The sequence below is a fragment of the Crassostrea angulata genome, chromosome 4 (genome assembly GCF_025612915.1).
Source record: "Crassostrea angulata isolate pt1a10 chromosome 4, ASM2561291v2, whole genome shotgun sequence".
NCBI lineage: Eukaryota > Metazoa > Mollusca > Bivalvia > Ostreida > Ostreidae > Magallana > Magallana angulata.
Window position 1 is genome coordinate 19,419,297 of NC_069114.1, and position 18,002 is coordinate 19,437,298.

The following is an 18,002-nucleotide window of genomic DNA, read 5'->3' on the forward strand; positions in this document are numbered from 1 at the left end:
TATTTATTAATAGCTTTACTGCACAATACATGCGGAGTTTTTTATGTTTTTATTGAAGTTTCACGATATAAATAATAAAACAAAGACATTAAGCAATCTTTACATAAAGATTTTGATAAATTGTGTGTCTTAAATTTTGCTATCGAATTTCTGAGCGGCAAAAGACGAATGATGCAGACAAAATTATTTACATAACATGCCAATACAAAATTTATTCATAATTTGGTTATCACCAACGGCCACAGTTTTGCATTTGCACATGTTGCAGGTTGGTGTGTTGGGTGAATAATTATGATACATATATTATCAAATTTAAAGGGTACCTGCAGCCTAGCCGATGTGAAACATATGTCAACGACTTTATTTACCAAAATTTGATACAAAAAACCGCATCAAAATCGATGCAAAAATAACGGAGTTACGCCGCTTCAAAGTGGCTATTTTTACATGCTTTGGGAAATCTAATCAAGAGAAAACAGAATCAGGCGATAAAGAGGCTTCAGCGAAAGTGACGTCACGAGGTCAACAGGAGGGAAATTTCTTTACAAAGCTATACAAATTTAATTCGATTTTTCAGCCAAATAGATTGATTCAGGTCTGATGTTTTGACGTATTTAGTTATTTTAAGTATTGTAGATTTAGAAATTTATATCCGTTATTATTTTATTACAGTCAGATTTCTTTTTAAAATTTGCTATTCTCGTTGCCTTTTTACCGATGACTACGCTTGCATGGGCAGATTTATGTTCATTATTCATTTTTTGATTACATAATATCCTTTCACACACACGTGATCCGCGACAATGACACAGGTAAACAGGTATACTAACGAAGCCACTGCTCCAGACACACGTGAATCTGAGGTATGTATACACATGGTACACGAGTCTGGTGAACAAAGAAAGGGTTTCACACCACTAGACTGGTAAATTTATCTGTGTATAATTAGCTACTCAAATGTTAAATAATAAAACAAAAAAGAATAAATTAGACTGTGTTAAATCAAGAATTCGTAAGCAGCTGGTAAGTTAATACATGTGTATAGTACGTCAATCAGTGATTAAAGAATCGTGCATGAGACTATCAAGTAGTTAAATTAATGTTCGAAGTAAATACCTTTATTGTTACTTATCTAATCACTTAAATAATGACCAAATTTACAATTCAGCAATTTTTTATGTGATCAAGTAATTATTTCGGAAGTAATTACATTGGTCTTTATAATTTCTTATTTAATTAAGTGCAACTTTCTTTCGAGCGTTATGGTCAGCAATTTAACGCTTTAAGTCCATATAGCTTAAATTGTTATACTGATAACAAATCATTATGAAATCTGAATAAACGATGTAAAAGAAATGTAAAATGAAATTCCATTATCGTATTTTTAAAAGAATACGAGACAGACTTAATTATGCAGCCATCTTGGACTTTCGCCTTGATCCGTTTATAATCCCGTGTTTGTTTGTTAAAGAATGCATACTATTTTGATTGTTACTGGTCTGATATCAATATTATTGAATAATTTGGCGACATCATTAGTAATTTAATGCCTTATACGAGGAATAGACCCCGCGTTACCTTTTACGAAATATGTCTTATCAATATTATTAATCGGTTAATAATGTCACGGAAAAAACATTCGAAATAATAACAATATTAACAAAATATGTTTGTTATAACAATAGTGCTTTTATTAATTGTGATTTTGCTACATATGGTGTGCATTTATATGTAAAATGTCTTACACGTTTGACTAAATTCATGAAACAAACAATTTTCTGAATTCGGCATTTTTGTTCGATAAAATACAGGTTTTAACTCAAACAACAGTATATTTATTCATCCAGGGTTGATAAAGAAATAAAACAACAGAAAAAAATGTTCATCTATAGATTAAGCAATGACAGAAAATGAGCAGTTTTCATACGATATTCCTGTTTCTCATACAGCGGCGTTGACCCCGTGACGTCACAGTTCATCTCGCGCCAAATCAGCTTGATTCAAAACTCGTTCAGGTGTGAAATCGGGTTTTCCCCTAATATCTCGAAAACTACTTATGCGATCGCTGTAAAATTTTCAGGATGATTTTTTTTACACATAGATCTCCAAATATCAAAAACTGACTGGCACTGCAGGTACCCTTTAAAAAGTTGACAATAATACCGGTTTAGTAGAAAAACAGAACTTATTTCTTAATGGAGAAGCAATTAACACTGATCACGTGACTTTTGTTGATCACATGAGAGATATCATCAAATATATAGCATAAGGGGGAAATTGCAGAGTCGTCAAGATGTTTAAATCGTAAATATAATCGATGGATAGACGGAGGAAGGCATCTCTTTGTTGATAATTGCCCCCAAAATCAAAACTTTCCATTTTTCTTTAAGGTACTAGTATTCTACTCCTCAATGTTCTTGTATCAAGAATATCTTGAGAAGTATGATTGATATGTGTAGACATACTTTAAAAATTAAAAAATATATGGGGTCAGTGTTCATCCCTCTGAGTTAAGGCCAATTTAATTGCACCTAAAATGTAATTTCAGCCTGACTAGAATTTGTTGTCAGTATTTTTGATTTAGCAAATTTATTTATTCAAATATTGTTTTTAATTATGCACAATGGTCACAGTAAATAAACGGATTACGAAAACATTCTGTACGAAGCTGCATAATTTTTGGTGACCTTTTGCACTTAATGATCAACAATATAATATACGAATAAATTGTAAATGTTGTTTAAGGTTCAAAATCTGTCTTTGTTTTGTTCTAATATAAAAACCACGTGATTTTTTTCTAACAATGTAAAAAAGGAATGCAAAATATCTACATGTTTTTGTATTTTCTGTGTTGGAAATCATTCAACTGACATAGTAATATCAATCCAAATATTCTCATTTTAATAAAAATGTTGATGATAAATGAATGATTTCTTTTCTGAATTGTTTGTTGTGTAATATCAACGTTTTGTTAACAGTGTCAATCTTGACTTTTAACTATATTCTTAGATGTCACGCCAAAGGTGTAGGAGACAATTCATAATTCATATTGCATAATTTTAGTCGGCGACCTTGGCATTTTGTTGTGTCCGTAAAATAAAAGTACTATTCAAGGGAAATAATTCTTTTGATTCATATTTGATTTGTATGTCTTACTGCAGGATATTAAATTTTATACTTATTTTTTAACGATATTATTAATGCTTGGTTAACCTACGAAAGAAGTATCCATATATTTTATGAAACACATATTTATGATTAGCTTATATTAATTATATCAGTCAGTATATTATCAGTAGTTGTAGAAAGTTAATAAAGTGTTATAAAAACTGGGCTGGGGGGTACATCTTCGATTTGCTAAAATATAATACAAACTTCAGGTAGCTGATCATGTTTTCGTTGTCCTTTATTGTAATACTATTATGTTAATTCTGTAATTTGATTACAAGACAAGTAGATAAGTAGGTTTTATTACTTTGACTTTTAACGTAGAAAATGATGTGGATTCTTTTAACCTTAATGTGAAATAAAACAAGGTTAATGAAATGGAAAATATAATGCAAACCGCGTCGCTTTCTTCTGCACTATTGACACTGAATGACTCAGGAAAACTGACTTACTGGGAAAAAAGTAAATATATTTCATTGGAAAGAATATGCAATGTGTCTTATCCTACTATATTTATCTTTCTTTCTTTTGAGAACATTTCTAAGGAAATAAATTGTTATTTTCGGCAAATCGTTGTTTTTAAAATTACTCCTTTTTTATTTCAGAGGAACGCATATTTATATTATATACTAGACTTTGACCCGTGCGTGCACGGGTTGACATTGCATATGATATCGGACTTTTACGAAATAGATACATCAACACACCTTATTGTTGACATTTATATAACCAAGCTTTAAGCCTACAATAATGCTTTTAATTTCACTACACTCTCCCTAGCTAGAATAATCAACTGTGTCTCGGTACAGGCCATCGTCACAGTTAAAATGCCTCCCATATACCCGTAATGTAGCTAAAAATTGCGGAATCGCTCCGAAATGATTTTGGAGAAAATTAATGAAGCTGCATTGAAAACAATAGTTAAATCATTCATAACAAACCATTTTGAGGCTGTAAATATCTTTTGTCTAAAAATCTAATGCATATTAATGAAGAATTCAATACTTTTTCACCAACTTTTTTACTTGCTTCGAATTTACACACCATGTTGACATTCGAAACTCTCGGGATATTTCATTTTAAATGCACTCAGTTAGAGTTATCTCCCGTATTTCCTTTGATGAACAGAATATATGACAAATTTTCAATGAAAATTTACAGGTATTTGTAATATCGTTTCTGAGTTTATCTATGCAAATGTTATATTGTGGAAACGTAAACTAAAGAGCCTCTCGTGATTTAGTGATTTAGCATAAACGTAATGCGCATACGCAAGATTGTAAAATCCAAAAAATCCAGATGATTTCCGGATATTTAAAAGACATTTTTGTTGATTATTGATTAGCGAAGCTTGGTTGAAAGAAAATAACAACAAATTGGTAATCTTCAAGAACCAATGATGTTAAAAATGAACAAAGCAAATCAAAGTACTCTTCTGATTTCTCTCTATTAAAGCCCAACAAATCGAGTCTATTAGTATAGATTTTAAAAATTATTCTTAAAAAAAATTAAACTTTAAAAAATATTATTGATTTTTCAGCCAAAATCATGGTTAATAAAAACCAAAAATTTGAATATTTTTAGTCCTATCTATACCGATATGGTTATAACTAAAATGTTACCATACATAAAATTGTAAGAAAAATCATTAGTGTTTAGTAGTTCTGCGAGTGCATTCAAACACCAATGAGTTATAAAAAAAATACATCCACATCAATTCATTTTTTCTTATACAAATACTATTAAAATATCGATCTAATAACAAAGTCAATAATAAAAATGAGAGATGTATATAGATGAAGGTGAATTTCGAGTTATGATTGAGAATTATACCGAGATGTCCGGATACGATCGCTTATTCAGTTAACATATTTTAATGCATATTACTTTGAGAGTTTGTTATCATTAATTCTGACTCACGTTACCAATAAACTTTGTATAAATCAAATCAGATCAAGTGTTTTAATGTTATCCTTTTTTTGTAAAACCTAAAATTCTTTAATATTTGTGCAAGATGGTTTTATATATTTTATGTGATATTAATCACATGGAAGTAATTAGAATTATTGTAAAGTGTAAATCTTGAATTTTTAATATTTTATACCCTTTTGTATGCTTGGGGAAAAGGCTCTTTTTCTTACTTTTATCTCAGTTATATGTCTAAATGCTATAATTTTTCTTATTCCAAAAACTAATTTTAAAATCTGTTTGTAGTTCTAGTTTTCTGACAAAGTTCACGATAAAATTTAACAAGATAAACAAGTTTCTGCCTTCTGTTACTTTTAGCAAAAATGCACGGTTTTATGATGCTAAAATTACTTTATGTTTATCTGAATCTCAAAAAGTGTGATGACACGTACATTTTCTTCTTATAATTGGTGAAATGTAAGTTTATTAAGTTGAAGACAGCTCTGTTTTTTAACTTGTATCAGAGAATTTTACGGGTATGGAGTTACCTTAATATACAATTAACATGCATTAAAATTTAAAATGTAGCTATTTTAGCTTTACAAAAAACAGAAGGTAGACTGATTAATAATATAATTGTTATTGCATAGTAAACAAATACTACTTTCCTACATTATCAGTATCATCGTTCAAGTTTAATTCTTATAATGTTTCTATTCAAATTAATCACCCAACACATCGACCTTCACTTGCAATATGTGCTTATGCAAAACAGCGGTTCAAGTGACGGCACTGAAGAAGAATAATGAATATATTCACACAATTTGTAAATATCTTTGTCTGAAACATTCGTTTTTTTGTCGATCGAAAACTCATCAGGATTTGTAAAAACACATGATTTATTCATTATATAAGTACCGCTATTTTTATAATTTATATGCAGAAACATTAACAGAAATACTACATTTATTATGCAAGGTAACCTACAAAAACAATGCACTCGTGTAACATGCCGACGGAGCACAAAAAGCAAGATAAAAACAATCAAACAGCATCAATAAGAAAAAAAATTGAAACCATCCCTCGAACAATCCAGTTTGGTGACTTGTTTGATAGAAGGTCCATAGGCTCTAATGATAAGATTGAATACTCTAGAAATTAGGATGATATATATACCTGATTTTTTATTTCTTAAGTTTAAGTGAACGATATAAATCGACGACCAATATGGCGATATTCGGAAAAAACGAAAAATGATGCGTATTTAAACCTGGCAGTTTCATTAAGAATTTGTTAATTCTTACGCCAACAAGTAAGGCGTTTCAGATTAGTGGATCCTGAAGATATCTGTCTTTTCATGCATTTATGAATTGCCATCGGATATAGTAAGAAATAGATGGAAAAATACACAGTGGATATTAATACAATTTTTTATTCAAGAGTATCACAAAATAAAACCGTTTACATAAAAAGCAAGCGCTAATAAAAACAGGATGATGCTCACACACGAGGCCAGATTCCATTACCTGCAAAAATAAAATGAAGTAAAATAAAGATAAATCAAAGATAAAATGTCAGTAATATTGATATCAAACCAATTTACAGAAGAATTAAGTGACCCTCTTTTAGATATTTTATCATCCCAAAAATACATTTATTATAAAAACCACAGGATGAATGACCATCTTTAAGTTCTCCTTAAAGATAGCTTAAAGATGCTTAAAGGTAGCTTAAAGACGATCTTTAAGCCACCTTTAAGCTACCTTTAAGCTATATATGTTGCATAAAGATGGCTTAAAGAAAGCGTAAAGATGGCTTAAAGACAGCTTAAAGACTATCTTTAAGCCACCTTTAAGCCACCTTTAAGGACAACTTATAGGTCCTTAATGTCCAAACTTCTTTAAGCCACCTTTAAGCCACCTTTAAACTACCTTTAAGCCACCTTTAAGCCATTAAAAAAATTTTTATTTCAATATTGTGCTTAATTTCCAACAAAATGTTTTAACTTGATGAAAGAAAAGGTAATAAAACTGTTTTTGTTCTAGAAAGAAAAATGAAAAAAAAAACACCAAAAAAAAAACCGGCTACGGCGAGAATTGAACCCGGAACCCTTAGTTTACTAGCATCACCACACTTCCTCTGCGCCACGGCAACTTACATATATAAGAGCGTTTTTATGTCCTATATATCAGTGGATATTGAATCACTGTATTGAATGTGTTTACTTGAAAAGATTTTGACAAACGATTCACTTTGTAACAATCAATTATATCTAATTTATAAATTACATGCATGCGTGTATTTAGAATGAAATACGGAACTTGGTCTTCAGTGAACAAAAATATATTATACCTAAATGGAAACCGTTAGGTTCACTATAGTAGGCTTTCTTAGTTAATAAATTTAAACCGAGGAGATATACGATCATCTAATTTATAGCTATAAAAATGTAAGAAAGAAAATGAAATCATTTCTTTTATGAAATGCATTGATACTATTAGGGTATTTGTTCAATTTCCCGCAATTTCCCGGTTTTCATGATCGCGGCGCCGTTCCAATATGTTTAAATTTTTACATGTAATTGTATGTACATGATTTTTAAACTATCAATTCTATAACAAACAAAATTACCAATTACCGGTGACGTATTTACTGCATGTGGCAATTGCAAAGGACTTGTATATACAATTGTATGATGTGCCAGGCCGGGTATATTTGACATATTTACCCTTATACATATATTTAAATAATCAACCCCTATTTATGATCACCGGTACATTAATTAATTAGCCTCAAGATTTTACTCTTACATACATGTATCGTTAATTTGTAGACGTAACGTCTTTGAAACCCAGAGCTAGGAAATAATACTTTGAAAATGAATTACAAATGTAAATTAACTTTTATTCACTAGACTTATCGTATACTCGTACATACTAAGATTCAACGCCTTTAGAAACCCTGACGTGCACCTGGGCACATGACACACCTGTTGTGTATATCTTGTATATTCTGTGTTAGTTCCAGGGGTTTTCTTAAGTTGGACAAACAATAGACTTTAATTAGATATACACAAACATGCACCTGGGCACACGACACAACTGTTGTGTATATCTTGTATATTCTGTGTTAGTTCCAGGGGTTTTCTTAAGTTTGACAAATAATAGACTCTAATTAGATATACACAAACGAACAAAACTATGTCTAGACAAACAAAGCAGTAATATCCTGCCCGATATAACAAAGGCAGTTGAGAGTCTTTTCATCTTTAACATGTATCTAGCAGATCTAGAGTTAGAAATAATGAAAATTGAAAAAAAAATACAAACCTTAAACCGATTATCAAATTAAATCATGCATTTTTGGTTCATTATCTTTATTTTGTTTAATAACCGGAGGAACAGAGAGAGAGAGAGAGAGAGAGAGAGAGAGAGAGAGAGAGAGAGAGAGAGAGAGAGAGAGAGACAATAATTTTGAAACCCCCAAAAAATTATAAAGAATTTTATAACGGCAATCTGTGTCCATCGGAGCGGTGCTGAGGATTGCGATCTGTGTTTAATGGAGCGACGATTAAAACCGCCTGGAACACACCCCCCCCCCTTCCTTGGAAATTATATTATCACTCGGATGACCCCCTCCCATCTCTATAAAAGAGCTTTTGCATTTAATATATGTTTTTATTGTTCAGCTTGATCAATATTGACTTAAAGGCCACTTAAAGACAGTGTAAAGGCAGTGTAAAGAGAGCGTAAATGCCACTTAAAGATGCTTAAAGATGGCTTAAAGGTGGCTTAAAGAAGTTTGGACATTAAGGACCTATAAGCACTTGCTTAAAGGTGACTTAAAGGCGGCTTAAAGGTTGTATAGCCTTGAAGCTCCTTTAAGTCACCTTTAAGCCACCTTTAAGGACTTGCTTAAAGATGGTTTTTCGCCCTGTGAACCAGTCTTTAAGCATATTGTTTTGTAAATCCTAATAAATATAAGCATTGCATTCTCGTCAAGCTATTATACAACAGGATCTATTTCATCAGATTACTTACTGTTTAATCATCCCAATCCCAAGATCTGGGTTATCATAGGAACCAAATGGTCTCCAATATCTTCTTGCTTTGTACCAAAACTAGTTTAGATTTTTTTTTTTAAAATAAAAGAAGAACTTACGAATTTTAATCGCCATAGCTCCATGAGTTGTCATATGAGCCATAAGATTTCCAGTATCGTCTGGGTTTCCACCAGTATCTATAGGCTTCTGATGAGGTGAACATAGTCACAGCCAGAACCAACAGGACGAGGAATACAAACAGGCTAAAGGAGAACTGCATCTTGAGTATCTGTAGAGGAAATCATTTAAGTCTTGAAAATGATTCAATTACAGAACGTTGAATCTATTTCGTTGTAAATCTCTTTCATGTTTGTACGAAGAATAAAACCAAAGTTCCCAATAAGTTTGAACAGTAATTCTTACCAATGCTAGCTGATCAGGACTGTAAAGATTCTGATAACGAAAGAAACAGTTAGTTTGCTTTTATACTTTTCACCTTAATTAAAGGTCAATGAATGACATTTAGTCACTTTGCATAGCATTTCTATCTAAGAAGTTTAATATTGAGTCATCGCTCGACCCTGATATTCATGCTCAAGGTTGCAAAAACGTCTTCAATCTTCATACGCTTTCTAAATCAAACTGCAATGTTTAAATACACACAATTTTTTATTTTTTCTCCGACTAACGGCATATTAGTTTTCGATTTCTATTGTTACTCTCATCAACAGTCTAAATACTACATAATCAGATATCTATTACAACCTAATTTCAAGGGTATTCAATTTTACCATTAGGACCTATGGGAATTCCATAAATATTAGCAATTCTCTGTAGGTTCTGTCTTTTCTCATCGACCCTTTTTCGATTGCTTTTATTTTTCTTTGGTGCTCTGTCCATATATATTACACAAGCTCATATTTATCAATAAGTTTACTGCACAATACATGCGGAGTTTTTATGTTTTTATGAGTATTTTTGTTTTTATTTAAGTTTTCACGATATAAATAATAAAACAAAGACATTTAGCAATCTTTATATAAAGATTTTAATAAATTGTGTGTCTTGAATTTTGCTTTCGAATTTCTGAGCGGCAAAAGACGAATGATGCAGACAAAATTATTTACATAACATGCCAATACAAAAATTATTCATAATTTGGTTATCACCAACGACCACAGTTTTGCATTTGCACATGTTGCGGGTTGGTGTGTTGGGTGAATAATTATGATTCATATATTATCAAATTTAAAAAGTTATCAATAATACAGGTTAAGTAGAAAAACAGAACTTATTTCTTAATGAAGAAGCAATTAACACTGATCACGTGACTTATGTTGATCACATGAGAGTTATCATCGAATATATAGCAAATGGGGAAAAATTGCAATTGAATTGTAAATATAATCGATGAATAGACGTAGGAAAGCATCTCTTTGTTGATATCAAGAATATCTTGAGAAGTATGATTGAAATGTGTAGACATACTTTAAAAATGAAAACAATATAGGGGGGTCAATGTTCATCCCTCTGAGTTAAGGCCAATTTAATTGCACCTAAAATGCAATTTCAGCCTGACCAGGATTTGTTTTCAGTATGTTTGATCAAGCAAATTTGTTTCTTCAAATATTGTTTTTAAATATGCACAATGATCACAGTGAATAAAGGGATTACGAAAATATTTTGTACGAAGCTGCATAAATTTTTTGGTGACCTTTTTGCACTTGAATTAGACAATTTCTATGATGTTACAATTTGATTTGAAACAAAAACATTTTGGATATCAAGAATCCAGAAACAAGAAAATCAATTAATCCAGTTTGCCTATATATGTATTCAGTATTATTTTGACATTATAATGGGTGTCAGTGAAGTCAAATTTCAGATACATGGCTTCAAAGGGAACATTTGGCTAAAAAAAATATAGACATTTTCTATATATTTGCATGATTTTATGTTAAATGTCTATCACTATCTCAAGATTTAATTTTGTACATGTCACACAGAACCTATAGAATATGTTACAAACCTATCAAATGTTAAAAATATGAATAATGAATAAAGTATATTAAAAAGAAAAATATATTGAAAATTCACAAAATTTCTGGTTTCTGTTATATTTTGTCTAAATAACCTTCTGCACGAGAAAAAAGTTTCCCCAAAACTTGTTTGTTTGTTTGTTTGTTTTATCCAAACTGATTTTCTTTATGAATGTTGTGTAATTATAAAATAATAAATTTCTGTGATGGTGAAATAAATAAAATTATATACATTTTTAAAATAATTATGAGCTGCGCAATGAAATTAAAATGTGAGAAATGAGATACCTTAAGGAGGCTGTCATACTCTAATCGATTGTACTTGGTAAAATTTTCTACTTTTAAGCAATATCAATTGCAAAATTTAAGATTTTGTTAATTACGTGTATAAGCAAAGATTATGTCAAAAAATGTGGATGTATTCTTATAATTATTCTGTTAATGTTAATTGATCAATCCAAGGATTTTATTTTGTTAATGTTTGAGTACAGGAAGTGTCAAGAAATGTCATAATTCCAGAATTGGAGAACAGGTAATTCACACTGTTGCATCTTCGATTAAATGCCAAGAAACTGATGATCATTTAATATTTATTCGTTTGATGAGATATCGGCCCTTCTGATTGGTCGAAAAATTTCTTTGATACCTGCATTAATAAAATTTTGGCCGCATCTACTTTTCTCATCTGTTCTCATTTAACACTATTTAAAGAACGGGAATTTCCAAAATAAACACTACCAACAAACTGTAAAGTTGTGTCTGTTTAATTATCAGCAAACAAAATACATCTTTATAAATATAAAAAACTGAAAGTTTAACCTTCAAAGATAAACAATACACATTATTTGATTCACGAAATAGAAAATTAAGCGTCTTCTCACGATTCCGTCTGCTTAAGATCAATCAACATTTACTGTGAGGCTGGCTGTTCCTTTTTCCAGGAATAATTGTAACGAACATATAGGCCTATACACTTTCATGGTAAATCTGCTGTTCAAATTTGGTAACGAAGAGTTTTATATTTAAACACGTACATGATCGATCATCAGAATAAGCATCGTAAAGCAAAACTATGAGTAATGCATCAACTTCCATTCCAAGCGGTAGATATTCGGGCATTGATGAAGTTTTCCGGTCAATTTTTTCTTTGACACGTCGATCAATAGAAAAATTATTATCTAGTTATACAGTTCATAATAATATTGTTTTTTTTAAAGAATTCAAACCATTTTGTTGAACATGTTTTTTTGCTGTCACAATACATTCAAATTAAAATCCAAATCTCCAACATTTGAAGTGTTGAATTTCTCGATTTTTTTTTCACAAAAATATCTTATCACTTTTAAAAATGCGAATATTATAACTATATATTTGATAACTATTCTAAAATTTCTATTGAGAAAAAAAAAATAAATGCCATGAATATCAATTTGTATAACTGAAATTGTCATGAAATACATTTGGCCATAAAGGGTGGATAATGCATATTAGAATTTTTCTCTTTAAAGTCAAAACGGCAGTTATTTAAATAATACATATCGTATTTTACTTAATGTTGATGCATAGAAAATGGGAAAATCATTGACAAATAATTTTACACTGTATCATCCTGTTCTTCCTTAAGGAGGCTGGGTGGTCAACAAAAAAACAAAAAATTTAATCTACCTTAATTATGTATAAAAAAAAATATCAACTCTGTTTAACTATAAGTTATTATTTTGTGAAGAATTATTCCTCGAGTTTTCATTTTTAAATTTTTAACGACAATCCAACCCCCATAATCTATCCACTTTGTTTGGGGTTTTTTTGGTTATTTTTTTGTGTGGGTGTTTTATTATGGGGTTTTTTTGAATTTTTTTTTTAATTTTTTTTTTTGTAGTCTTAAACGAGCAGTTGGTATTCTGCGTTTTTAACTATAATTGCGTATTAATTTATATATAATAAATTTTATCTGTAAAAGTGTAGAAATCGTCAGAGTTATTTATAGGGCAACTTTCTAAGCAACGTTACAATGCAACAAGTACATCTTTCATTCTTAATTTTGAGTGTATTATTAGATTGATCATGATTTATAGTAATTGGTTGAGAAATATACAGTGATTTTATTTATTTATTATAACTTATTGGTGTTCGAATGTACTCGGAGTAGAAAGAACTACTGACTATTTTTCCTATTTCACTTATGAATAAATACTGCTTATGACGTTATTTCACTGCGTAGTTTATACAATGTTTAAAAACAAAATTCAAACAAACTTTAACTGAAATATTACTGACGATTTTAACAGCTCAATTTTACAACGATTAAGTTCTATAATGTACAATTTTAAAAATGTATAAAAACAAGGTCATTTAATTAAACTGCAATTTTGCTGAAAATAATTTTAAAAAAATGTACCAATTAACAATTAAAATGAATAGATAAACAAAGTTTAAAAAGGACAATTCTGTGTTCTTTCCATGAAATTATATTCACTTTTTTACTTTCAGTCAATTTTTCCGAGTCATTCAGTGTCAATAGTTCAGCAGAAAGTGGCGTAGCTTGCATTATACATGAATTTTCCATTTAATTATCAGTGTTTTATTCCACCTCAAGGGAAAAAAAATCTCCATTACGTTCTCTAATTAAAGTCAAAGTAATTAAAACTACTTCACTATTTGTTGTGGAATTAAGTTAATTAACCTATATTACAGAAAAAGACACCAAAATATGCTCATCTTTTTCAAACTTGTCCCTAAGTTAACAAATCTACGATGTTTTAAAAACCTGGTTTTTACATTATCTTATCTTTTTTAAAGTACTGATTATGTAAGTCATACATAAAGTGGTGATATTTATAATGTATGAATAATTTTTAAAATATGTACCTTTAAAGAATAAGTTTAATTGCAAATATCGAACTGCAAGGCATATATATTGAATTGGAGTATTTCATTTGGATAGTACTCTCCTTATTTAACGCAAAGAAATACCAAAGTCGCCGACTAAGTTATGTGCATTATTAATGATGAATTGTCTCCTTCAGCTTAGATGGGCATCTATGCATGAAATTGAAAGTCAAGGCTGGCATTGTTTAGTTAATGTTGATTTTTACTCAACAAATATTTCAAAACAGAAATAATTCATAAAGGAATTTCAAACGTGTAAACTAAACAAAACATTTTATCAAAATGAGAATATTTCAATGTATATTGATATAAATCAGTTAAATGATTTTTGATAAACAAAATGGAGATTTTGCATAACTTCCTTACGCTGTTGGGAAATAATGTGGCTATATATGAAAACTTAACAAAGTTAGATGTTGAACATGTTCCAACATACACGATATATTTATAAATTGAAATGTGATAATTAGGTCATTTTAAATAAAAATAAGTCCACAAAATGAACTTATTAATGATATGAATATAAAATTCAATAACATATCACCATTAAACAAGTTGTAATGGAAAAAGAAATACAAAGTAGATATAACGCAACATGTCTTTATTAGTGCTATTAGTACAATGTAAACAATGGGTTAGATTTACGCATAAAATACAAACAACCATTTTACAAAAAAAAATATCAAATTTAATTAGTTTCCACAAGCAGCAGTTTCACAATATAATTTCATCTTCTTAATTGTATAAAGGAATATTACAGATATATCTAATCTGCAAAAGATATATATCGCATAGAATTCTACCTTAAACTATGAGCTTTTATATACAGTACAAGACTTTATGTAATGTTTTGTTTTATATAAATTCTTATGTATACAGCTTGATTGGGAAGGACATTTTATGAAGCTTAAATTACTTCAATTTGGAACAAAAAATATTTCATTCATTCGACTTTGAGCATACACTCTCACATGCACAAGAGTAAAACAAATTGCAGAAAAACTATGAAAATGGAATCTTGATAGAATTTCCTTAGGCCCAAATGGTTATATTGAATACTCTAGAAATTAGGATCATATAGATGCTTGATTTTCTAATACCTTAAGTATTGATGAAAGAAAGTTTAGAAATCGAGGACCAATATAGCGATAGTCGGAGAAAAAAGAAATAAATGCGTATTTAAACCTCGCGGTTTCATTTAAAATGCGTATATTCTGACGTCGCAAGTAAAGCGTTTCAGATTAGTGGATCTTAAAGATGTCTGTCTTGTCATTCATGAATTACCATCAACTATAGTAAGAAATAAAAGGGAAAATATACAATGGATGTAAATATAATGCTTTATTCAGGAAAAAGACGAATTGAAATCCTTTACATAAAAAGCTACCACTAATGAAAACAGGATGACATTCACAGAGAAAGCCAGTTTTTTGTTTGGCCCTGATATTCATGCTCAAGGTTGCAGAAACGTCTTCAACCTTGAGCACGAATATCATGGTCGAACGATGACGCAGTATACAACCTCTTCTAATTTCTTAGACATTCTAAGCAAAGTGACTATATGTCATTCACTGACATTTAAATAAGGAGAACCTGTATTTGAAAAAAGTATAAAAGCAAACTTACTGTTTCTTTCCTTATCAGTATCTTTACAGTCCTGATCAGCTAGCATTGGTAAGAATTACTGTGCAAACATAGTGTGAACACTGGTTTTGTTCTATGTACAAATATTATGCAGATGATATACAACAGATATAATTGAATGTTCTGTAAATAAATCATTTTCAAGACTTAAATTATTTCCTCTACAGATACTCAAGATGCAGTTCTCCTTTAGCCTGTTTGTTTTCCTCGTCCTGTTGGTTCTGGCTGTGACTATGTTCACCTCATCAGAAGCCTATAGATACTGGTGGAAACCCAGACGATACTGGAATCCTTATGGCTCATATGACAACTCATGGAGCTATGGCGATTAAAATTCGTAAGTTCTGCTTTTTATTTTTTTTTTAAATCTATATCAAAAACTAGTTTTGGTACAAGGCATGAAAGTATTGGAGACCATATGGTTTCTGTGATAACTCCAGATCTTGGGATTGGGATGAATAAACAGTAAGTAATCTGATGAAATATATCCTGTAGTTTATTTGCTAAAAGACAATGCTTGAACATTTTTTTTAAATCCGTTTAATAAAGAGTTTCATAATAAAAATTCCTGAGATGATATGCTAGTTTTATTTAAAAGAGGGGCACTTAATTACCCTTTATATTGGTTTGGGTTCACCTTAACTACCGTTTTATCTCTGATTTATTCTGTTTTACGATATTTTTGCAGGTAATGCAACCTGGCCTTCTGTGTGAGCGGCATCCTGTTTTTATTAGCGCTAGCTTCTTGTGTAAACGGTGTTTCATTTTGTGGTTTTCCTGAATAAAGAACTTTATATACACACATTGTGTATTTTTCATTTATTAAGGTCTTCCGTTTCCAACGGAAGACCTTATTGTTTTCGTACTGTTTCTTATTATTATTTTTTTCCACAAATTTTGTGCACGCGATTTCTCAGAAACTATTCAGCCGATTTGGACCATTTTTTCACAGATGATTGCCAGAGGTCATAATTCTAGAAGTTTTTTGAAATTTTGAAATCGTCACTTCCGGTACCGAGTTAAGGCGGATTTTCTATCTTTTTACGACCTATTTTGTGCAGAGCTGATCTCAGAAACTATTAAAGATATGAATACGAAATTTTCAGGATAGGTAGTCTATAGTTTGAAGTTGTGCCCTATTATATTGTTTTACGCCAGTGGCGCCATTTCATGGAGCTCGCCTAGGCACAAAAATTGGGTACGAATTTTCATTCAAAATTGTCATACGTTTTGATCTGTATCTTTTTATCAGTTGACATTTTGTTAAATAATATATAACAAAAGTGGTAGATAATCAAAAGTTCAATCCAATAAAATCAAGAAAAAGGGGCTGGCCCCTTTAATTAGGGACCAAGAGACTCGTAAATTCTATTACGAATAACTTAAAAAACGATAAATATTTTGTTATGCATTATAGAATCAAAGTTGTTGAACACTACATTATCGGTTTGAAAAAAAATCATCGTCAGGCCCATGTTTGACGTTATTAGAGATTTTTATCCAATATTTTAATTAATTTTTTTTTGGTGGGGTGGGGGGGGGTGTTAAATATGAAATTGTATCAATATTTCATGGTATCATTTAAAATAACAAAAAAAAAAATCGGACGGAAGACCTACTCGTTACTCGTAACGAGGTCGTATCTAGTTTCTTGCTATATTCGATATTGATTCATTCATGCATGACAAGAAAGACATCTTGGAGATCCACTGATCTGAAACGCTCCATTTGTCGGTGTGAGAATAAACGCATTCTTAATCAAACTGCAATGTTTCGATACGCATTAGTTTCCTTTTCCGACTACCGCAATATTAGTCTTCAATTTCTATTGTTACTCTCATCAACAATTTAGATATTGAATATCAGGTATATATTACATCCTAACTCCTAGGATATTTAATTTGTACTATAAAGTTGTTTGAAAATTCCATTTTTATAGGTGGGTTTGTTTGGGGTTTTTGCCTTTTTTAAATATTTACATGTGAGAGTGTTTGGCCGAATTTAAAAATGTTAAGTTTGGATGTGGGTTTGAAAACAAATTCACATTGAATTGTTCAAAGTTCTGTCTTTGAACTCATTGCCCTTGATTTATAACTGAAAAGGAAGTGAATTAAGAGTTTGATTAAACAATCAATTTTGAGGGAATAAACATATTATGATATTAATACTCTTTTGATTATAGCATTGTATACTGGGCTTTATTTCGTGAATTACAGCTAGCTAGGCATTTAAGATGCAGTTCTACTTCGCCATGTTTGTTTTTCTTGTCCTGTTGGTTCTGGTTGTGACTTTGTTCACTTCATCAGAAGGCT

At 30.4% G+C, this 18,002-nt stretch overlaps 1 long non-coding RNA gene across 1 annotated transcript; it reads left to right on the plus strand.

The window, feature by feature from the left end:
• Positions 1 to 796: 796 nt before the first annotated feature.
• Positions 797 to 16,470, plus strand: LOC128179786 (uncharacterized). The gene is made up of 3 exons (XR_008243134.1): positions 797 to 863; positions 15,858 to 16,027; positions 16,379 to 16,470. It is a non-coding gene; the product is annotated as an uncharacterized LOC128179786 (long non-coding RNA).
• Positions 16,471 to 18,002: the final 1,532 nt, after the last annotated feature.